This window comes from Microcebus murinus, chromosome X (assembly GCF_040939455.1).
Source record: "Microcebus murinus isolate Inina chromosome X, M.murinus_Inina_mat1.0, whole genome shotgun sequence".
NCBI lineage: Eukaryota > Metazoa > Chordata > Mammalia > Primates > Cheirogaleidae > Microcebus > Microcebus murinus.
This window is the reverse complement of record NC_134136.1, coordinates 50835410-50849759: the sequence shown is the minus strand read 5'-3', so window position 1 is coordinate 50849759 and position 14350 is coordinate 50835410. Positions and strand designations below refer to the sequence as shown.

Sequence of the window (14350 nt, the reverse complement as noted above, 5' to 3'; positions counted from 1 at the left end):
ATTGCTCCTTTCAGCACTTGGCAACCTTCACAAGAAGTACAGGCTGCTGTCTTCATGGCCACCTCTGATCTAGTGTGTGGGGAATGGTAGGCAGATCATTTAAAACACCGGAGAGCTCCCTTACTGCGTTGCAGCAGCCTTCTTCATAGCTTTCCCCTGTTGGTTGTAAGCTTTTGACTGGATTGCAGAGTTCGACAAAAGTTGATTCTGACAGCACTTGTTATTTGTTTTTATGGAGGGAAAGAGCCTTGGTATTCCCTACTCTGCCATTTCTGGTATAAAGAAAGGTATCATAACCCAATATCATAAATACCCCAGATAAGATTAATTTCATCTGCTTGTTAACTATAACTCAACTTTCTACCTCAACCACCACCTCCTCCAGGAAGCTTTTCCTGACCACTCCACCACCAATACTAAAATTAGTTTATTGGCCAGGTGCAGTGGCTCACGCCTGTAATCCTAGCACAGTGGGAAGCTGAGGTGGGCAGATCATTTGAGCTCAGGAGTTTGAGACCAGCCTGAGCAAGAGCAAGACCCAGTCTCTACTAAAAATAGAAAGAAATTAACTGGCCAACTAAAATATATATAGAAAAATTTAACGGGGCATGGTGGCGCATGCCTATAGTCCCAGCTACTTGGGAGGCTGAGGCAGAAGGATTGCTTGAGCCCAGGAGTTTGAGGCTGCTGTGAGCTAGGCTGACACCACCGCACTCTAGCCCAAGCAACAGATGAGTCTCTGTCTCAAAAAAAAAAAAAAAATTAGTTTATTATTCTTCGTTCTTACCAACTAGACTTAGTCCCTTGAGAGCAGAGATTGTATCCTTTCATCTCTGGATCCCTAGAACCTAATATAGTTCCTATTATACAAGTGTTAATAAATGCTAAAAGGAGGGAACAAAGGAATAATGGAAGATAGGGGGGAAAGAAAGAAAGAGAAACAGAGACTATTCCATAAGTTCTATAATCTTGGTTAAAATTCAGACTGAAACCTATACGGGCATATCCTTGTCATGTTTTCAATCCAAAAAAGAAAAGTAATTTTTTTTTTTTGAGACAGAGTCTTGCTTTGTTGCCCAGGCTAGAGTGAATGCCGTGGCGTCAGCCTAGCTCACAGCAACCTCAAACTCCTGGGCTCAAGCGATCCTCCTGCCTCAGCCTCCCGAGTAGCTGGGACTACAGGCATGCGCCACCATGCCCGGCTAATTTTTTGTATATATTTTTAGTTGGCCAATTAATTTCTTTCCATTTATAGTAGAGACGGGGTCTCGCTCTTGCTCAGGCTGGTTTCGAACTCCTGAACTCGAGCAATCCGCCCGCCTCGGCCTCCCAGAGAGCTAGGACTACAGGCGTGAGCCACCGCGCCTGGCCGAAAAGTAATTTTTTAAAGACACACATCCCTAAAAAAAAAATTCACCATATCCAAACCAATTCATCTGTCTTTAGGGAAAGTGCTTTCATATACTATTAAACTCTGTAACAACTTCAAACCTTTCCAAATTAATGTAACAATACTTCATCAATGCCAAGATGTTTTAAAATGATTAAGTTTAAAATACTTTTGGCCTTTGAGCCCTTTATGGAATCAATTTCCACTGCATTGAGACAGGAAGGTGAAATATAATGGCCTATAAAATCAAATTTAAAAGATAACCTGACTGATTTATCATTCTTTTTTTTTTTTTTTTTTTTTTTTTTTGAGACAGAGTCTCGCTTTGTTGCCCAGGCTAGAGTGAGTGCCGTGGCGTCAGCCTAGCTCACAGCAACCTCAAACTCCTGGGCTCGAGTGATCCTTCTGCCTCAGCCTCCCGGGTAGCTGGGACTACAGGCATGCGCCACCATGCCCGGCTAATTTTTTTTTTTTTATATATATATCAGTTGGCCAATTAATTTCTTTCTATTTATAGTAGAGACGGGGTCTCGCTCTTGCTCAGGCTGGTTTTGAACTCCTGACCTTGAGCAATCCGCCCGCCTCGGCCTCCCAAGAGCTAGGATTACAGGCGTGAGCCACAGCGCCCGGCCTGATTTATCATTCTTGATGAAACAGTGATAATGTCATAAATACCACCACACTTTACTTTGCAGGTGTGCAAGTTTGCAAAGTGTGAATGTATGTTTACAAGAGAGTAGAACAATTCAATTGCATAAATTAATCAATCTGAGAAACCACATTAAAAACATAGCTAATTTTTACATGATTTTCAGTAAGTTCATATACTTTCAATTTTAGTATAACCTCTGTCACAAAGCCTTCATAACAACTTTAAATGATAATCATTGATGATAAAGGAAGGAAAATAACATTTTAAAGTTCATCATATTAGTATGTATCTACGCTTGTGTAGATTTAATCTCCCAGGAATCAAAGGTGGTAAATAGAATAGAGAAAAGGCATATACAGTAAATATAAGCTATATATGCTGAGTATTGAGGAACAGTTTTCTTATTATAAAGGAAAATTTACACCTTTTATTACATATGCTTTCTTTTCTTGTACTTAGCAGCCACAGTGACTTCTTCAACGTAGCTACCCAACAGATGCCATAAGAAAAGAGAGGAGGCAGGTAGGCAGTTAATCTCAGAAAGACTCAGCAGGGGTCCTCAAATTTTTAAACAGGGGGCCAGTTCACTGTTCCTCAGACCATTGGAGGGCTGTTGGAGAGTGCAGTGCACATTCCACACATGCGCACTGTGGGCCTGGGACGAGTCGGCTGCTAAGCAGGACAGGCAGCGGCAGCAAAAACACCTGGCGGGCCGGATAAATGTTCTTGGTGGCCCGAGGGCCATAGTTTGAGGATCCCAGGACTAGAGTCACATTCCTTGAATTTTTTTTCCATGTTAACAGAATATATGGGCAGAAGCCCATAGCTGATAATCAACATAAGTGTGAGCACAGCTGAAAACAATGTCACATTGTAAGCAAATATCACTGACAATTTCATCAGACCCATATTGACAACATGCATAGTTATTATTGTGCATATGGTAACATTAGCTATAAAAACTAAGCAGACATAAATTTGTTTGCTGTGGACAAAGTGGGTTTTTGTATTTCCTTTCTCCTTGTTAGTTCTCCAGTATCTGTAAGTAACATCACTATTGAATCTTTTCACTGAAATAATTCATAAATTTAAGTCTTACTAATTCGAACCTCACCACACACACACTTATATAATCTCTTATATATGCTCACTTGCCATAGTGCCCTAGAGGACTCAAGGAAGTGGGGACTCTGAGACATTAAGTTCTAGCCAACTTAACTGGTTGGCAAGTCATGCTTGGATCACTATACTTGGAAGAGGGCACGGGCAGATGAGTCATCAGCTCAGTGCTGTAGTGTGAAACAAAGGAGAACGGATGCTGAATCGCCATGAATCTGAGAGTCTTAAAGTTGGGGCATAAGGTAGGAGGTCGAAACAGAAGGGAAAGAACCAAGTGGATCGCAGACTGGGGAGCAGCTAGTTGTTACCTTAGGACAAGCATAGACTGACTGGTACAAAATAACTGGGGGCACACCCCTTAAGACAAAACACTAGGCCCAAATTGGAGGAAATTAACAGGTCCCTCCCTTTAGCAATTCTTAAAAATAGCCTATCAATACTGTCACCTCAAAAAACACATTTATATTATTCATATAAATATATTGCTACTAGAGTATAAAATTTATACTAAAGTATAAATTTATACTAAAGTATAAAATGACTACCCTTGTTTTGATATAATGGCAGGAGGGATACTTTTGAGGGCATTGGATATTTGGAGGCCAAAAGGCTATTTTTGATGATTGAATAAACAAGCTGAGGTGAAGTCTGCTTCTATTTTACACTTATGAGGTTATACCAACAAGCCCACTCCACAGCCTCTTTTTGAAATGCCATTTAAGCTATCCTTTTTTTTTTTTTTCGCCATCACCCTTTTGAGCCTTGAGCAGTGGCATGCAGATTGCTATTATAAAGAGGCAACAGGAAAAGCTGGTGAACCTTCATCCACATTTTCCTAACCTAAGAAGAACAGGTCCATAAAGCCATTGATAGAAGAAATCAGTTGTCCTTCCAGACTAGGCTCAAGGCTGAGAAGAGAGGATGGTAACTTCTTTACCAAGTCTGCCATTGCCTGGGTTCCACACTCCATTATTATCCTGCTTGCCACAAGGCAGTGGCTAGGGAGACAGCAGTCCACTCTCTGAGGGTGCTACCCCATTCTTTGGAAATCGGGGATTAGAACTTAGAAGAATCCAAATCACACAGGTAAAGGCACTCATTACCCACAACCTTAATAAACATAAACCCACACACATATTAATACTTCAGGGGAGACAGACCCTGCACCCAATAGAGCAGCACAATAAGAAAGCAACATACATTTCAACCCTTCTCTCTCTGCCTTAGGGTACACTCAAAACTCTGTACGTTCACCAGAGGTACTTCTGCTGTGAAGTACCATACATCATCTCTCTGTAATGCACCTTTTTACGCAGATGAATGAATGCTTTTGAGACATTTTTACTCATCATAATAATACCTATAATTTAGGGAATGGTTACTATGTGGTTATTATGCAAAAATGGTATCTATTACCTCATTTAATTTTCAAAACTGCTCCATGTATTAAAGTTACAATTGGTACAGAGCAAGATGGCATACTAGAAGCAGCCTGCACAAGTCACTCCCACAGAGAGGATTAAAAGTGGCAAGTAGATATTCACCTTCAGATTGATTGTCAAAGACAGAGCATTAGGAATCAACAGAGAAGCAACGGGAGGCTCACAAAGTGAAGGACAGGGGAGAGATAACCCACTCCATGGGATCAGAGGTACACAGGAAAGGCGCCTGCATGTGGAGGGGAAAGAGGAGAGAATCCCAAGGCTCCACACTTCCCCCTTGACATTGCAATCCAAGGTGCAGGAGGAACCCTCCACCATAGCAGCCCACCAGACCAACACAGAGAGCATTGTTCCAGAGAGAAGGTACAGTGGGGACACACTGGCTTCCAAATCCTGGGTGCTGTCACTGGCATCATTTTGAGATCTCAGACTCAGAGTGCTATGTCTACCTGGGGGTCAGACTCATTGTTACCACCACCTCATCGTCCCTCCTAGATGGGGGAAGCAGTAGGGGGCCCAGGGGCTCTTTTATGTCCCATGGGCAGGTGCTGCAAGCCCCACCACCAAGGGGACCTGGCTGGAGTGAAAGCTCAGGCAGTTGCATACCAATCCTTGCCACTGAAGCCAGTCTGGGGCAGGGCAGTGCTCAAGCTGCCATAGGCCAATAATCATAACAGCACACAGACTTGGACAGGGCAGCACTCAAGCTACCCTGGGCCAAAGATAGCTGCTGCCCACATAACTGAGTCAGGTAGCACTCAAGCCACTGCAGATGATAATTGCTGCTGCTGAAGGAACTAGGTGGGCCAATCACTCTCTGCAGTGTGCCAACCACCTGTGCCTACCACCAAGGGAATAGTACAACACGAGACACAGGAGACCAGCAGTGTTAAAGGCTCACAGTGCATCTGCCCCTCTCTTTCCAGGTCTATCTTCCAGAATAGGACCCAAGTGCACCATCCAGGGATCTCTCTCTTCACTGAGTAAGCGAATTCCCAGCAGAGGAAAACAGGTGCACCACAAACCTGTATGTCCTGAGCTGAGAGAAAAGGTTTCAGATGAGAAGGAACCAGCATAAGAACACTGGCAACATGAAAAAACAAGCTGTTTTGACACCCCCAATATATCACAGTAATTCTCCAGCAATAGACTCTAATGAAAATGAATTTGTTGAAAAGTCAGATATGGAATTCAGAATACAGATGGCAAGATCAATAAAAGATTGATGAGAAAGTTGAAAAACAACGCAAAGAAACCAAAAAATAATAGTTCAGGACATACATTAAAAATCACTAAAGAGATAATAGAAGACCGAGTGTGGTGGCTCACACCTGTAATCCTAGCACTCTGGGAGGCCGAGGCAGGAGGATCGCTCAAGGTCAGGAGTTTGGAAACCAGCCTGAGCAAGAGTGAGACCCCGTCTCTACTAAAAATAGAAAGAAATTAATTGGCCAACTAAAAATACATAGAAAAAATTATCCAGGCATGGTGGCACATGCCTGTAGTCCCAGCTACTCAGGAGGCTGAGGCAGAAGAATTGCTTGAGCCCAGGAGTTTGAGGTTGCTGTGAGCTAAGCTGATGCCACAGCACTCTAGCCGGGGCAACAGAGTGAGACTCTGCCTCAAAAAAAAAAAAAAAAAAAGGCCGGGCGCGGTAGCTCACGCCTGTAATCCTAGCACTTTGGGAGGCCGAGGAAGGCGGATTGCTCAAGGTAAGGAGTTCGAAACCAGCCTGAGTGAGACCCCGTCTCTACCAAAAATAGAAAGAAATTAATTGACCAACTAAAAATATATATACAAAAAATTGGCCGGGCATGGTGGCGCATGCCTGTAGTCCCAGCTACTCGGGAGGCTGAGGCAGGAGGATCGCTTGAGCCCAGGAGATTGAGGTTGCTGTGAGCGAGGCTGATGCCATGGCACTCACTCTAGCCTGGGCAACAAAGTGAGACTCTGTCTCAAAAAAAAAAAAAAAGAAAAAAAAAAAGATAATAGAAGATATAACGGAATATAATGAAATGAAAGCTCTCATTGAACGCAGTGGTAGCTCTTGGGTTTTGTGTGTGGTCTTCGTAAGCCAGGCCAGTCCTGCAAGTGAGCAACCATGTCTAAGGGACCTGAAGTTGGTATTGATCTTGGCACCACCTACTCTTGTGTGGGTGTCTTCCAGCATGGAAAGATAGAGATAATTGCCACTGATCAGGGAAACCGAACCACTACAAGCTACATTGCCTTTACTGATACCGAACGATTGATCGGTGATGCTATGAAGAATCAAGTTGCAATGAATCGCACCAACACGGTTTTCGATGCCAAATGTCTGATTGGATGCAGATTTGATGATGCTGTTGTCCAGTCTGATATGAAGCATTGGCTCTTCATGGTTGTGAATAATGCAGACAGGCCCAAGGTCCAAGTAGAATAAAAGGGAGTGACAAAAAGTTTCTATCCCGAGGAGGTGTCATCTATGGTTCTGACAAAGATGAAGGAAATCAAGGAAGCCTATCTTGGAAAGACTGTTACAGATGCTATGGTCACAGTCCCAGCTTACTTTAATGACTCTCACCGTTACCAAAGATGCTGGAACTATTGCTGGTCTCAATGTTCTTAGGATTATAAATGAACCCACTGCTGCTGCTATTGCTTATGACTTAGACACAAAGGTTGGAGCTGAAAGAAATGTGCTGATCTTTGACCTGGGAGGTGGCACTTTTGAGTGTCAATCCTCACTATTGAGGATGGTATCTTTGACGTCAAATCTACAGCTGGAGACACACACTTAGGTGGAGAAGACTTTGAAAACCGAATGGTCAACCATTTTATTGCTGAATTCAAGTGCAAGCATAAGAAGGACATTAGTGAGAATAAGAGAGCTTTCCAACGCCTCTGTAACTTATGAACATGCTAAGCGTACCCTATCTCCCAGCACCCATGCCAGTGTTGAGATTGATTCACTTTATGAAGGAATCGACTTCTATACTTCCATTACCCATGCCCGATTTGAAGAACTGAATGCTGATCTGTTCCATGGCACCCTGGACCCTTCGAGGGGTCCAGAAGGTAGAGAAAGCCCTTTGAGATGCCAAACTAGGCAAGTCACAGATTCATGACATTGTCCTGGTTGGTGGTTCTACCTGCATCCCCAAGTTTCAAAAGTTTTTGCAAGACTTCTTCAATGGAAAAGAACTGAATAAGAGTTATCAACCCTGATGAGGCCGTTGCTTATGGTGCAGCTGTCCAGGCACCCCATCCTGTCTGGAGACAAATCTGAGAACATTCAAAATTTGCTACTTCTGGATGTCACTCCTCTTTCTCTTGGATTTAAAACTGCTGGTGGAGTTATGACTGTACTCATTAAGCGCAATACTACTATTCCTACAAAGCAGACACAGACCTTCACTACCTACTCTGACAACCAGCCTGGTGTGCTCATTCGGGTTTACGAAGGTGATCGTGCTATGACTAAGGATAACAACTTGCTTGGCAAGTTTCAACTCATAGGCGTACCTCCTGCCCCCTGGGGTGTTCCTCAGATTGAAGTCCCTTTTGATATTGATACCAATGGCATTCTCAATGTCTCTGCTGTGGATAAGAGCACAGGAAAAGAAAATAAGATTACCATCACTAATGACAAGGGTCGTTTGAGCAAGGAAGACATTGAATGTATGGTCCAGGAAGCTGAGAAATACAAAGCTGAAGATAAGAAGCAGAGGGACAAAGTGTCATCAAAGAATTCACTTGAATTCTATGAATTCAACATGAAAGCAACTGTTGAAGAAGAGAAACTTCAAGGCAAGATCAATGATGAGGACAAACAGAAGATTCTTGACAAGTGTAATAAAATTATCAACTGGCTTGATAAGAACCACACTGCAGAGAAGGAAGAATTTGAACATCAGCAGAAGAAGCTGGAGAAAGTCTGCAACCCTATCATTACCAAGCTGTACCAGAGTGCAGGAGGCATGCCCAGCAGAATGCCAGGAGGAATGCCTGGGGGCTTCCCAGGTAGTGGAGCTCCTCCTTCTGGTAGTGCTTCCTCAGGCCCCACCATTGAAGAGGTTGATTAAGCCAACCCAAGTATAGATGTAGCATTGTTCCATGCAGTAAAACATTGAAGGATCTAAATTTGTAGCAAATTATCTGGCAGATTTAAAGTTGAGCTGCTATAGTAAATTACTGGGCATTCTCAATACTTGAATATGGAACATGTGCACAGAGGAAGGAAATAACATTTCACTCTATCAGTACTGTATTGTAAGTGGAGAATGCAATGTCTTAAATAAAACTGTATTTAAAATTGGCAAAAAAAAATGAAAGAGTCATTCAGGGAATGTCAAAATATAGTAGAAAGGTTTTTTTTGTGGTTTTTTTTTTTTTTTTTTTTTTTGAGACAGAGTCTCGCTTTGTTGCCCAGGCTAGAGTGAGTGCCATGGTATCAGCAACCTCAAACTCCTGGGCTCAAGCAATCCTACTGCCTCAGCCTCCCAAATAGATGGGACTACAGGCATGCGCCACCATGCCCGGCTAATTTTTTCTATATATATTAGTTGGCCAATTAATTTCTTTCTATTTATAGTAGAGACGGGGTCTTGCTCTTGCTCAGGCTGATTTCGAACTCCTGACCTCGAGCAATCCGCCCGCCTCGGCCTCCCAGAGTGCTGGGATTACAGGCGTGAGCCACCGCGCCCAGCCTACAGTGGAAAGTTTTAACAACACACTAGGCCAAGCAGAAGAAAGAATTTCAGAGTTGGAGACAAGGCTTTCAAATTAACCCAGCCAGGTGAAAATGTAGAAAAAACAATCAAGAAAAATTAACAATCTCTGTGAGAAATATGGGACTATGTAAAGTCAATGAATATAACAATCATAGGTATTTCAGAGAAAGAAGAAAAAAGCAAAAAGCATGGAAAACCTATTTGAGGGAATAATTGAGGAAAACTTCACTGGTATTGTTAGAGATTTAGATATCCATATACAAGATGGTCATCAAACACCTGAAAGATTCATAGCAAGTAGACCATCACCAACGCACATAGTCATCAATCTGGTCAAAGTCAAATGAAAGAGAAAATTATGCAAGCTGTGGGAAGAAGGCATCAAGTCACTTACAAAGGAAACCCATTCAGGCAAACAGCAATCTCATGAGCAGAAACCTTACAAGCCAGAAGGGTTTGAGTTCCCAGTTTTAGTCTTCTCAAACAGAATAACCACCATCCAAGAATTTTGTATTCTGAAAGATTAAGTTTCATAAATGAAGGAAAAATAAAATCTTTTCCAGAAAAGCAAACATAAAGAGAATTTGTCACCACTAGACCTGCCCTACAGGAAATGCTTAAAAGTACTCTATACCTGGAACAGAACAATCAAGACCCATCAGTGTTAAAACACCCAAAAGTTAAAGCTCACAGTTATTATAAAACAATAACACAAGGGAGAAAACAGAAGAACTAGGTAACAATCAACATGATGAACAGAACAGTATCTCACATATCAATATAATCATTGAACATAAACAGTCTTAATGCCCACTTAGAAGATATAGATTAGGTGAATGGATTTTAAAAATACAACCCAAATATATACTATCTCCAACAAACCCATTTAACTTGCAAAGATTCTCATAGACTAAAGGCAAAGGGGTGGAAAAATATATTCCATACAAATGGAAGCCAAAAGTGAGCAGGAGTAGCCATTCTCATATTAGATAAAATAAATTTTAAATCGACAATGCCAAAAAAGACAAAGATGGTCATTATATAATGAAAAACGGATTAGTTCAACAAGAAGATATAACAATCCTAAATATATATGCACCTAACACAGGAGCTCCCAGATTCATAAAACAAATTCTACTAGATCTAAGGAAAGAAATAAGCAGCAACTTCATAATAGCTGGGGACTTAAACACTCCACTGACAGAACTAGACATATCAGTGAGGCAGAAAATCAACAAAGAAACACTAGACTTAAATGGGACTTAAGAACAAATGGACCTAACAGACATTTAGAGAATATTCTACTCCAAAACTGCAGAATATACATTCTTCTCATCAGCACATGGTACATTTTATAAAATAGATAAGTGAGGCCACAAAACAAGTCTCAAAAATTTAGAAAAATCAAAATCATACCATTTATCTTCTTAGACCTCAGTGGAATAAAACTAGAAATCAATTCCAAGAAGAGGTCTCAACTCTCCACAAATACATGGAAATTAAACAAACTGCTGCTGGACGATCCTTGGTTTAATGATGAAATCAAAATGGAAATCAAAAATTTATCAAATTACATGACAAAGGCAACACAAGCTTCCAATATCTCCTGAACATAGTAAAAGCAACACTAACGGGGAATTTCGTAGCCTTAACTGCTTACATCAAAAAGACAGAAAGGTCACAAATTAACAACCTAATGTCATACCTCAAAGAACCAGAAAAAGAACAAATCAAACCCAAAGCTAGCATAAAAAAATAAATAACAAGCTCAGAGCAGAACTAAATGAAATAAAAACCAATAAAAACCAAAAAAGCAATACAAAGAATGAACAAAATGAAAAGTTAGTTCGTTGAAAACAAACAAAATCGATAGACCACTAGTTAGATTAACCAAAAATAGAAAAGGACTCTAATAAGCTCAATCAGAAATGAATAAGGAGACATAACAACTGATACCACAAAAATACAAAATATCATCCATGACTACTATAAAAACCTCTGCACAAATTAGAAAAGCTAGAGGAAGAAATGGATAAATTTTTGGAAACATACAACCTCCCAAGTTTTAATCAGGAAGAAATAGAAATCCTGAACAGACCAATAATAGGTAGCGAGATTGAAACAGTGATAAAAATTCCCCCAACAAAAAAAAAGCCCCAGACCAGACTGATTCACAGCCAAAGTCTACCAGACCTATAAAGAATAACTGGCACCCATCCTACTGAAACTATTCCATAACATTTATAAGGAGGAATTCCTCCCTAACTCATGCTACAAAGCAAGTATCCCCCTAATACCAAAGCCAGGAAAGGACACAACAAATCAAGAAAACTACAGGCCAATATCCCTCATAAACATAGATGCAAAAATCCTCAACAAAATACTAGCAAACTGAATCCAACAGCACATCAAAATGATAATTCACCACAATCAAGAGGGTTTCACCCCAGGGATACAAGGATGGTTCGCCATATGTAAATCAATAAATGTGATTCACCACATAAATGGAATTAAAAACAAAAACCATATGATCATCTTAATAGATACAAAAAAAAGCATTCAACAAAATCGAGCACCCATTCATGATAAAAAACCCTCAACAAACTACATGTACAAAGAACATATCTCAAAAAATAAAAGCCATATATGACAAACTCACAGCCAACGTCATATTGAATGGGGAAAGGTTGAAAACATTCCCCCTAAGAACTGGAACAAGACAAGAATGCCTACCATCACCATTTCTAACATAGTAGTGAAAGTCCGAGCCAGAGCAGTCAGGCAAGAGAAAAGAATAAAGGGCATCCTATTCAGGAAAGAGAAGGTCAAACTATCCCTGTCTGCCAATGATATGATCCTATATTTAGAAAACCCTAAAGACTCTACCAAAAGACTCCTAGAATTGATAAATCAATTCAAAAAAAATCAGTAAAGTCTCAAGTTACAAAATCAATGCACACATAACAGCAGCACTTCTATATACTAATAACAGGCAAGCTGAGAGTCAAATCTAAAACTCAATACCATTTACAATAGTTGCAAAGAAAATAAAATGCCTAGGAATATACTTTACCAAGGAGGTGAAAGATCTCTACAAGGAAAACTACAAAACACTGATGAATGAAATCATAGATGACACGAACACATAGAAAAACATTCCATGCTCATGGATTGGAAGAATCAACATTGAAAATGTCCATGCTGCTTAAAGTATTTATGGAGTCAACACAATTCCCATCAAAATACCAACATCATTTTTTACGAATCTGGAAAAAACAATTCTAAACTTCATATGGAGCCAAAAATATCCAAAGCAATCCAATGTAAAAAAGACAAATCTGAAGGCATCACATTACCTGACTTCAAATTATACCACAAGGCTATAGCACCCCAAACAGTGCAGTATTGGTATAAAGGTAAACACAGAGACCAACGGAACAGAATATAGAATCCAGAAATGAAACCATATAGCTACAACCAGCTGATTTTTGACAAAGCAAACAAAAACATACAGAGGGAAAAGGGAACCCTATTCAATAAATTGTGCTGGGGAAATTGGAGAGTCAAATGCAGAAGAATGAAACTCAATCCCTATCTCTCACCATATACAAGAATTAACTCAAGATGAATTAAAGATTTAAATGTAAGAACTGAAACCATAAAAATTCTAGAAACAAACATAGGAAAAACTCCTCTGGACATTGACCTGAGCAAAGAATTTATGACTAAGATCCTAAAAGCAAATACAACAAAAATAAATAAATAAATGGGACATAATTAAACTAAAAAGTTTCTGCACAGCAAAGGAAATAATCAACAAAGTAAATAGACAACCTACACAGTGGAAGAAAATATTGATAAACTATACATCTGACAAAGGGCTAATATCCAGAGTCTACAAAGAACTCAAACAAATCAGCAAGAAAAAAATAACCACTTCAAAAAATAGGCAAAAGACATGAACGGTTTTCAAAAGAAGATAGACAAATAGCCAACAAACCTATGGGAAAAAATGCTCAACATTATTATCAGGGAGATGCAAATTAAAAGCACAATGAGTTACAACCTTAACCATGTCAGAACAGCCATTACTAAAAAGTCAAAAAACAATAGATGTTGGCATGGATGCAGCAGAAAGGAAATGCTTTTATACTGTTGGTGGGAATGTAAAGTATTACAACTGCTATGGAAAACTGTATGAGGATTCTTCAAAGAACTAAGAGTAGACCAGACCTATCATTCGATCTGGCATTTCCATTACTGGGTATATACCCAAAGGAAAAGAAGTTATTTTATAAATAAGACATCTGCACCTGAGTGTTTATTGTAGCACAATTCACAACTGCAAAAATACGAAATCAACCTAAGTGCCCATCAACTGATGAGTGGATAAAGATGTGATTTATTTTTTCATATATGCCATGGAATACTACTCAGCCATAAAAAGTGATGAAATAATGTCTTTTGCAACAACGTGGGTGAAACTGGAAACCATTATCCTAAGTAAAGTTTCTCGGGAATGGAAAAACAAATACTACATATTCTACCTTATAAGTGGTAGCACAATGAGGGATACATATGGTCATAGAGTGACGTGATGTACATTTAAAACCAAGAAGTGGGCAGGGTAAAGGAGGGTGACTGATAAAAATCTACCTATTGGGTACAATGCACACTATTCTAGTAATGGGTACACTGAAAGCCCTGACTTCAGTATGATACAATCTATCCATGTAACAAAAAAACACTTGTCCCTCCCTAAATTTTTTGAAATAAAAAAGATAAGGTGCATAAATTAAACATTTATTCAAAAAAATACAATTATCCCATTTATAGACAGGGACACTGGGGCTCATAAAGGTTAAGTAATCTGCCAAAGATCACACCAGCTAGGAATGGTGGATTTAACACTTCTGTGAATGTTTTGTCATACTTACTTTAGATCTTCTCTTTAAAGAAATTTAATGTTCATAATACAGCAATTAAAACACATGAACTAATGTACAGGTATCAACATAGGATGATCTAGAAAACA

General features: G+C 39.9%; 1 pseudogene; it reads left to right on the top strand.

Annotated features, from left to right (window-relative positions):
* The first annotated feature begins 6684 nt into the window (after nucleotides 1-6684).
* Nucleotides 6685-8680, top strand: LOC105868561 (heat shock cognate 71 kDa protein pseudogene; annotated as a pseudogene).
* The last annotated feature ends 5670 nt before the right edge of the window (nucleotides 8681-14350 follow it).